Genomic DNA, 9,537 nt, shown 5'->3' with positions numbered 1-9,537 from the left:
AATAGAGCACCTTTGGGATGTATTGGAATGGGAGATTCGCATCATGGATGTGCAGCTGATAAATCTGCAACAACTGCAGGATGCCATCATGTCAATATGGAGCAAAATCTCTGAGGAATATTTCCAGCACCTTGTTGAATCTATGCCATGAAGAATTAAGGCAGTTCTGAAGGCAAAAGTGGGTCCAGCTCGATACTAGTAAGGTGTACCTAATAAAGTGGCCAGTGAATGTTCTATAATATTCTATACTATACAAAAACAAAACAGCTGATAGAATATAACAAATTACGTAAGTATAAAGTTAACCACACTTGCTAAAAGCAATGGAAAAGTTTAAAAGCACACCTGGAAAGTGCTGAAATTTGACTGATGTTTGATGTGTACAAAACCCAGAGGAATCCAGCAGTGACTTAACTAATCCTTCATTTTAGTTTATTATGTCACGCCATCCTCTCTCATGGCGTTCAGATACATGTGTCGCTTCTATGGGCCGCTTCTTTCAGTCGCCAGCAAGCACATAAATACCCCTCAGGTGTGCAGAGTTGCCCCATCCATCCATAAACCCTGAGCTTATCTGTTGACAAGCTGTCCCATCTGCTCTCCGTCCTATGGCCATATCACCAATGCATGTCCAAACTACTGATATACCAGCATGCAGGTGTAAAAACTGCATTTCTGAGGTTGATGGATTAAACACGGGGCCTGTTTACGGCCAGATCCTCTTTTATTATTTCGGTATTCGTGATCTCATGACAGTCTCTCTACACCTGTGTCCCGATCACAGGATCTGGCACACATAGAAACGCACCTCCATAGATTTAGTAATTGCATCACCGCTGAGATATGTGGGTACAGATTTAGATTTCTTGGGCAGTGGAGGGATTGCGTCAGGCTGGAAGGTCAAAAGTGATCGAGAATTAAATATTTTTATTATTACTCAAATATTTCCCCAAGTGATGTTTAACAGAGAAAGGAGATTTTCACAGTATTTTCTATACTATTATTTATTCTGGTGAAAGTCTTGTTACGTTTAGTTTGGATGAAATAAAAGCGGTATTAATTATTTTTTTTTTTTACTATTTTTAATGTCAATATTATTAGCCACCTTAATATTTTTTGATTGGCTACAGAACAAATGACTGTTGTCCAATGCCCGGTTGTCCAATGACTTGCCTCGTCTTTAAATGTCACTTTAAGCTGAATACTATCTTGCGAAATAAGTAGAAAAATATTACGTACAGGTCATCATGTCTATGTCAAAATTAATATTATTAGAAAATGTTATTAAAAGTAATATGCGTAAAATACAGTTTAAGTCAGAATTATTAGCCCCCCTTGGATTTTCTCTTTTCTTTTTTAAATATTTCCCGAACGATGTTTAACAGAGCAAGGAAATTTTCACAGTATGTCTGATAATATTTTTTCTTCTGGAGAAAGACTCGTTTGTTTTATTCTGGCTAGAATAAAAGCAGATTTTAATTTTTTTAATCCATTTTAAGGTCAAAATTATTAGCCCCTTTAAGCTATTTTTTTCTGATAGTCTACAGAACAAACCATCGTTATACAATAACTTGCCTAATTACCCTAACCTGCCTAATTAACCTAATTAACTTAGTTAAGCCTTTAAATGTCATTTTGAGCTGTATAGAAGTGTCTTGAAAAATATCTAGTCAAATATTATTTACTGTCATTATGGCAAAGATAAAATAAATCAGTTATTAGAAATGAGTTATTAAAACTATTATGCTTATAAATGTGTTGAAAAAATCTTTAGGTTAAACAGAAATGGGGGAAAAAATAAACGGGGGCTTATAATTCAGGGGTGCTAATAATTCTGACTTCAACTGTATGCTCCTTAAAAAAAAATCTCTGTTGAACAGCACTTGGGAAATATTTGTTTTTTAAGAATCGAAAATTTCAAGGGAGGGCTAATAATGTTGACTTCAAATATATACATTGCTCAGCCTAAACGACAAGACTCCTTTTTCAAAATGAATATTATATCTACACTCACCGGCCACTTTATTAGATACACCTGGCCAACTGCTCGTTAACAAATTCACCAATCACATGGCAGCAACTCAATGCATTTAGGCATGTAGACATGGTCAAGACGATCTGCTGCAGTTCAAACTGAGCATCAGAATGGGGAAGAAAGGTGATTTAAGTGACTTTGAACGTGGCATGGTTGTTGGTGCCAGGCGGACTGGTGTATTTCAGAAACTGCTGATCTACTGGGATTTTCACGCACAACCATCTCTTAGGGTTTACAGAGAATGGTCTGAAAACAAGAAAATATCCAGTGAGCGGCAGTTCTGTGGGTGCAAATGCCTTGTTGATGCCAGAGGTCAGAGGAGAGTGGCCAGACTGGTTCCAGCTGATAGAAAGGCAATAGATACTCAAATAAGCACTCGTTACAACTGAGGTCCGCAGAAGAGCATTTCTCAACACAAAACACATCCAACCTTGAAGCAGATGGGCTACAGCAGCAGAAGACCACACCGGGTGCCACTCCTGTCAGCTAAGAACAGGAAACTGATGCTACAGTTCACACAGGCTCACCAAAATTGGACAATAGAGCACCTATGGGGTGTGGTGGAATGGGAGCTTCGCATCATGGATGTGCAGCCGACAAATCTATAGCAACTGCTGGATGCTATCTTGGACCAAAATCTGAGGAGAATTTCCAGTACCTTGAATCTATGCCACAAAGGATTAAGACAGTTCAGAAGCATAAAGGGGGTCCAACCCGGTACTAGTAAGGTGTACCTAATAAAGTGGCCGGTGAGTCTATATCTACTCCTTGAACATGCTTAATATCTTTGGTGCATTTAAGTGAAATAGTTATATCCAATAACTAGTCTTTGGTCACCTAACTTCTTAAGAAATAGATAATACATTTAAATTGAATACATTTAATTTGAAGAAAGATGAAAACCTGTAATCATTGACTTCAATATTTGCTTTTCCTACTATGATAGTCAATGGCTTCAAGTTTCCATCTTTCTTCAAAATATCTCCTATTAGTGTTCAACAGAAGACAGAAACTCAAGGTTTGGAAGCGTTTAAAGAGTAAATAATGAGTCCATTTTCATTTTTTAATGTACTATCCCTTTAAGCTCTGCTTGTTGCCACGTTACAAATGGCCAAAGGGTGGCGGCGGAGTGAAGAGTTGTGGGGTTTTGATTTAAGACTGGGTAATATTTCAATGCTCACAGCAGTCGCAGTCCATGGCCTAACCTTTCAACACATCCCAAACATGTTTGGCTTTGATGGCCACATTTGAGGCTTCAACACAGCGCCCTGTTGGCTTATCTGCAGATTCATCTCTCGCCGTGAGGACTAACACTTGACACCTCAGTGACAACACCAACATTGAAAGACATTAGGAGCATCCCAAAATCGCACACTTATACTAATATAATTATTCTAAAATTATGTAGAATAGTGCATCAGTAGAGCCTTAATTCATTCACTTTCCTGTAGCTTAGTCCTTTATTTATCAGGGGTCACCAAAGCGGAATGAACCGCCAACTATTCCAGCATATATTTTACACAGCGGATGCCCTTCCAGCTGCAACCCAGTAGTGGGAAACATCCATACACACACACTCATATACTACAATTTCTTCAATTCACCTCTGGAGCATGTGATTGGATTGTGGGGGAAACTGGAGCAACTGGAGGAAACCCACACCAACACGGGGAGAACATGCTACTACAACAGTAGCAGGTTGCAGCTGGAAGGGCATCCGCTGTGTAAAACATATTCTGCAGGAGTTGGTGGTTCATTCTGCTGCGGCGATCTCTGAAGAATAAAGGGACTAAATCGAAGGAAAATGAATGAATGAATGAATGAAGAAGAAAATTATGAATTCTTCCCAAATAGAGTTACAGGTATAAGCAGGCCCAATGGAATCTGCAAGCGCAGACCTTCAATGATTTTTTTAGCCCATCACTGAATCCTCATTGAGATTTTAGCTGTTTTAATGTGTGCAAATATAAGTTTTATATTCATTTCAGTAATTACATTAACTAATATGCAAATGTTTATATGATTTATTAACAATACAGTTTGTAAAGTAATATTTTATGTCATTTAGTAAAAATATTAGTCAAATTAAAGTCCTTGTTTTTTATTTCATGTTGTAGGTTTTTAGCTACTGTACTCCGAAAATCATTCATCATAAATCTGCATTTTTTATTATTATTATAAACATATTTTAATATCAAATTCCGCCCCAAAATAGCAAAAACGTCTGCAGATTCTGTCTGGCTCTAGTTCTAAATCATCATCGTGTGAAGTTATATTCATATTGTAATATCTATAGTGTAGACCAGGGGTCACCAAACTTGTTCCTGGAGGGCCGGTGTCCTGCAGATTTTAGCTCCAACCCTAATCAAACACACCTGAATGAGCTAATCAAGGTCTTACTAGGTATACTTGAAACACCCAACCAGGTGTGTTGAGGCAAGTTGGAGCTAAACCCTGCAGGGACACTGGCCCTCCAGGACCGAGATTGGTGACCCCTGGTGTAGACAAACAAAATATTCCACACTGTCACTTTTTTCCAACACAGTGCAGCTCTATATGGAGGATTTCGTCAGCTGAGGAAGTTCAACCTTCCAAAGGAGCTGTTGAAACAGTTCTAGGTTTCCATCACTGAATCAGTCATCTGCACGTCAATAACTGTCTGGTTTAGCTCAGCTACCAAATCTGACCTTTAAAGACTACGTCGAATAGTTTGGACTGCTGAGTGGAACACTGGTACAACCCTTCCTACTCTCCAAGAACTGCACTCATGCAATGCGAGCAGAAGGGCTGCCAAAGTCACTCTGGACCCCTCACACCCAGCACACTGCCTCTTTGAACTGTTACCTTCTGGTCGACGTTACAGAGCACTGCGCACCAAAACAGCACGACACAGAAACAGTTTCTTCCCTCAGGCAATCCCTCTCATGAACACTTTATGATAGTAATTGTGAAACAAACATCACTACTTATTATACACATATACACCTATTTAACAACATACTTTACATGCCAATTTGTACATAACAGCTACACATATAACATTGTATATAGTAATATACCTGTACATACACTTGTCAATTTGTATATTTGCATTCACTACTTACTTCTATTTTTAAAATAATTGATTATGTGTTTGTCCTGTCTCTGTAAATCTGTTGGACTGTAGAAGATCGGTCATAAGATCAAATTCCTCATCTGTGTGAACATACCATGCAATAAAGCTCTTTCTGATTCTAATGCTTACATGAGTCTTGCAGCTTTCAAACATGATGAAGAGAAATGCCATTTTGCAGAAGACATCATAACACTCTCCAAGAAGAGCATGGCAAAAGCAATGAACGAACATCAAACGTAGAGTGCTTGCTTTAGGGATTCAGCGTTTAGGACAGGAGGACTGGAGAGCTTGGACAATCTGTTCAAGTCCTGCCCAGATGACAAATCACCACTATTGGCAAGATAAAAGTTGAACATTTCACAACCATCCAACTGTAAATGCTGAGCGCAGAGCGTGAAGTGATGGGGAAGACCTGCATAGCATCACAATGACCTCCAAAACACACCTCTGAGGATTCACACGCAGAAGTCATTGAGTACAAACGCCTGGAAACTATGGTTTGAGGGTTTTAAGGGGATTCAATTTGAGGGATTTATATCTTCTAGATTTTTATTTGACATTAGAATTGGACGAATAAATAAATAAGAGGTAAGAGTAATTAAAAAGTAATTGGAGTAATTAAAGTGAACTGAAGCAGAAGTATATAATTCAAATTTGCATTGCATTGTACATTGCATTGTGAAATTTTTAATTAGGCATAAAATAAAATCAATCTGTAGTACCAAGATGTCGTACTTTAGATTTGGCATCTAATTAAATTAACAAATGTGAATTCATTTACATAATAAGCACATTAAATTGCAAATAAAGTGTCGTATTTTGTAAATGTAAACGCTAAATTGTAAGTGAATTATTTCGCATTGATTTAGCACAACAGATCAATGTAGTAATGAACTAATATACTTAATCTGACCTGTACTTACTTTAATATTTAATATATAAATGATCTTATTTATTTGCATATTAATTCTTACAGTAAGGAGTTTAGGAGTTGTTTTTTTACACAGGAATAAAAATAATAAATAAATAAATACATATGTACTGTTATTGTAAGAGCCAGTTATGCATAATTCATTTGTGATAATAATTTAGTTAAAAAGGTTAAAGCATGATGAAAATTGATATTTAAATATATTAAGAATTCATTGTGATTGTATTATCTAAAATTCATAATTTAATAATTGATACAATTTAAAAACCTTTTTTAGCTTCCGACAGTAATACGTCTTGAGGTCATTAGTTCATATGTTTAAGGCAGATTGCAGTTATGGATGTTGGAAGCAACACAGTTTTTTGACTGAGCTATGCAGAGCTATATTGATTCTATTGTTACTTTGTATTTTTGTTGCATTTCTTCAGTAAATCTTTTTTAAGGGAAGATTCGGTCTTACTCGAGTTTTTTCAAATACTGGTTGTTGGAATAGAAGCTGCAAAAGGTGGTACATAAGGATACGAAAATACGAAAGGTGTGCCACTACAGTTATTATCCACATTATACAGTTGAAGACAAAATTATTAGCCATCATGTAAAAATGTGTCTTCACGTGTATTCCTCTTCAAATGCTTAAAGAGATGTTTTTGCTTTTTAAGTTATATTTATCAGAAATCCTATATTTTTTCTTCTGTTTTTTCAAGTTTGGCTGAACCCATCCCCCACAGCACCCACCCCTCCCGAAATTTTGGATTATTTTTTTCATTAATATTATTCATTCTTTCATTTTCCTTTGGCTTAGTCCCTTTATTCACCAGGGGTCGACACGGCGGAATGAACCTGCCAACTTATCCAGCATATGTTTTACACAGCAGATGCCCTTCCAGCTGCAACCCAGTACTGGGAAACACCCACACACACTCATTTGCACACATACACTACGACCAATTTAGTTTATTCAATTCATCTTTAGCGCATGTCTTTGGATTGTGGGGAAAACCGGAGCACCAGGAGGAGACCCACGCCAGCACGGGGAGAACATGCAAACTCCACACAGAAATGCCAACTGGCTCAGCTGGGACTTGAACCAGCAACCTTCCTGCTGTGAGATGACAGTGCTTACCACTGAGCCACCATGTTGCCCTCATTAATATTAGCGCCCTTAATAAGCGTATACATTTAATTTTTTTGATTGGCTACAGAACAGACCACGGTTTACCAATAGTTGCCTAAATCAGTGTTTCCCAACCCTGTTCCTGAAGGCACACCAACAGTACACATTTTTAACCTCTCCCTAATCAAACACACCTGAATCAACTTATCATAACATCAGAAGAGACTCCAACACCTGAAGTTAATGGGTCAGAAAAGGGAGACATCCAAAATATGTACTGTTGGTGTGCCTCCAGGAACAGGGTTGGGAAACACTGGCCTAAATAACATAACGTGCCTAGTTAAACTAATTAACTGCACTTCAAGCTGCTGAATACTAATATCTTAAAAATAAAAATCATATGAACAGCCATCATGGCAAAGATAAAAGAAATTAGTAATTAAAACTGTATAAAAAAATTTTTTAAAACATATTTCTGTCAAACAGCACCTGAGAAATATTTTTAAAAGAATTAAAACTTCACTGAAGGGTTAATTATTTTGACATGAACTGCATATACAATACAGCTTATTAACAAAAAAGTATTGGATTATTTCTACTTTTCCACCTAACTTGATTTATTTGAGGTTTCAAAGGGCTTTCCAAAAAATAAAACATTGTTATTTATTATTATTATTATTGTAAAGGCAGTTCAATGCCAGAATGCTTACTACATTACAATTTTTTTTAAATGCAGGGCAAAGTTTAAAATCGCATCCAATATAAAAGCTTGTTTTGACATGTCAAATATATGTGCGTGTATTATAAATATTTATTATGTATATGTGATAGAAATAAAACTATAAAAAACAATTGTTACATACTGTTAAAATTAAGTTACTTTAATTTTAATTAGAAAATCAGGTTTCAACTTATTTTTATTACTTTTATTTATTGAGAAATAAACACTCAAATCCATCCATGTGTGTATTTATATATACATAATTGCTTAAATATACACAATACACACACATTCTGTATATTACGTCAAAACAAACTTTTATTTTAGGCTCAGTTAATCACGATTAAATTTTGCCCAGCACTATTTTTTTTTAATTATTAAAGTTGCGATAACGGGGAAATATACTTAACTTGAATGAAAAAAGTCACTGTACAATTGTTAATTGAATAAATAAAATAATAACTGTATAGCACAACGAAAATAAATGATTATTTTATTTAATCAGTTAGCAATTATTTCATATTTAGTAAGATAAATAATTAAAAACACAAACAATTCACATTTCCAAGCACTTAATTGTAGCAATAACAAAAAATAAAACCTTAGTTTGTACTTTTGATTTCTGGAGTGTCCAGGTGATTTCTCAGCTACTTGACAGCTTCTGGCGGGACTGTCCTGATGACGGCAGCACAGCTGGTGATGTTTTCACAGCAGTCATCATCTGCATCAGCGTTCTGCCACAGATGTCAGTGAGTTCAACCTGCACACTGATAACGATGCTGATAATGAGTGAAGGCCTGCAGGTGGAGACCCACAGCAACCCAACCAATGAATGCCTGCCATTCCTCACCTCATAATGAATGCTTTTCTCTGACTGTTTAACACAAGTGTACGCTGACAGCCATCGCCTAAAACACTCAAGGAATGCGTTAACTCATCCACACTAGTGCCGTTTAGAAATCTCTAGTGGAAAAAGACTTCTGCTAAAATGCTGGTGTTTTCTGATAATGTAAATACTAATTTTGGATATAACTCTCTACACAATACAAACTTTGAAATTAGGAATTAATTAATATTAAGACAAGAGTACAGATTTGTGGAATTTGATTTCTTTCTTATTACATTTTTAAATTTTATGAATAAAGCAAAAAATAATAATAATAAAATATAAATAAATCAAGTCACTTGGTTAATAGGAGCAGACCTTTGAGAAGTATAACAATGACGCAAAGGAATGACATGTATATCCATGCTGTAATGCATTAATATGGAATAGAACTCAAACAACAAGACGCACCAGAAATCTGCAATGCAAAACAAAATAGCTGTAAAGTATCTTGTGAAATCCTTTAGAGCGAAACCGGTCTTCATATAAAATCCTTACAGCAGTCTTCAAAATGGTGAAATAAGGGTGAAGTGGTTTTTAAGATGTTATAATTTATGCTTTGAATTACATCTCTCCAGCTTTAAGACATATGCATATCTAAGAGACTCATTACAAATGACTTTACTTTTCTACAATGCCTGTTTTAGTGAACTGACACTGTTTAATAGAGTGTTATATATAAATATAGATAAGTGCTGTCAAATTAATTGTATCCGTAATAAAAATTCCTATTTA

This window comes from Danio aesculapii, chromosome 11 (genome assembly GCF_903798145.1).
Source record: "Danio aesculapii chromosome 11, fDanAes4.1, whole genome shotgun sequence".
Lineage (NCBI taxonomy): Eukaryota > Metazoa > Chordata > Actinopteri > Cypriniformes > Danionidae > Danio > Danio aesculapii.
This window is presented reverse-complemented; position numbering follows the sequence as displayed.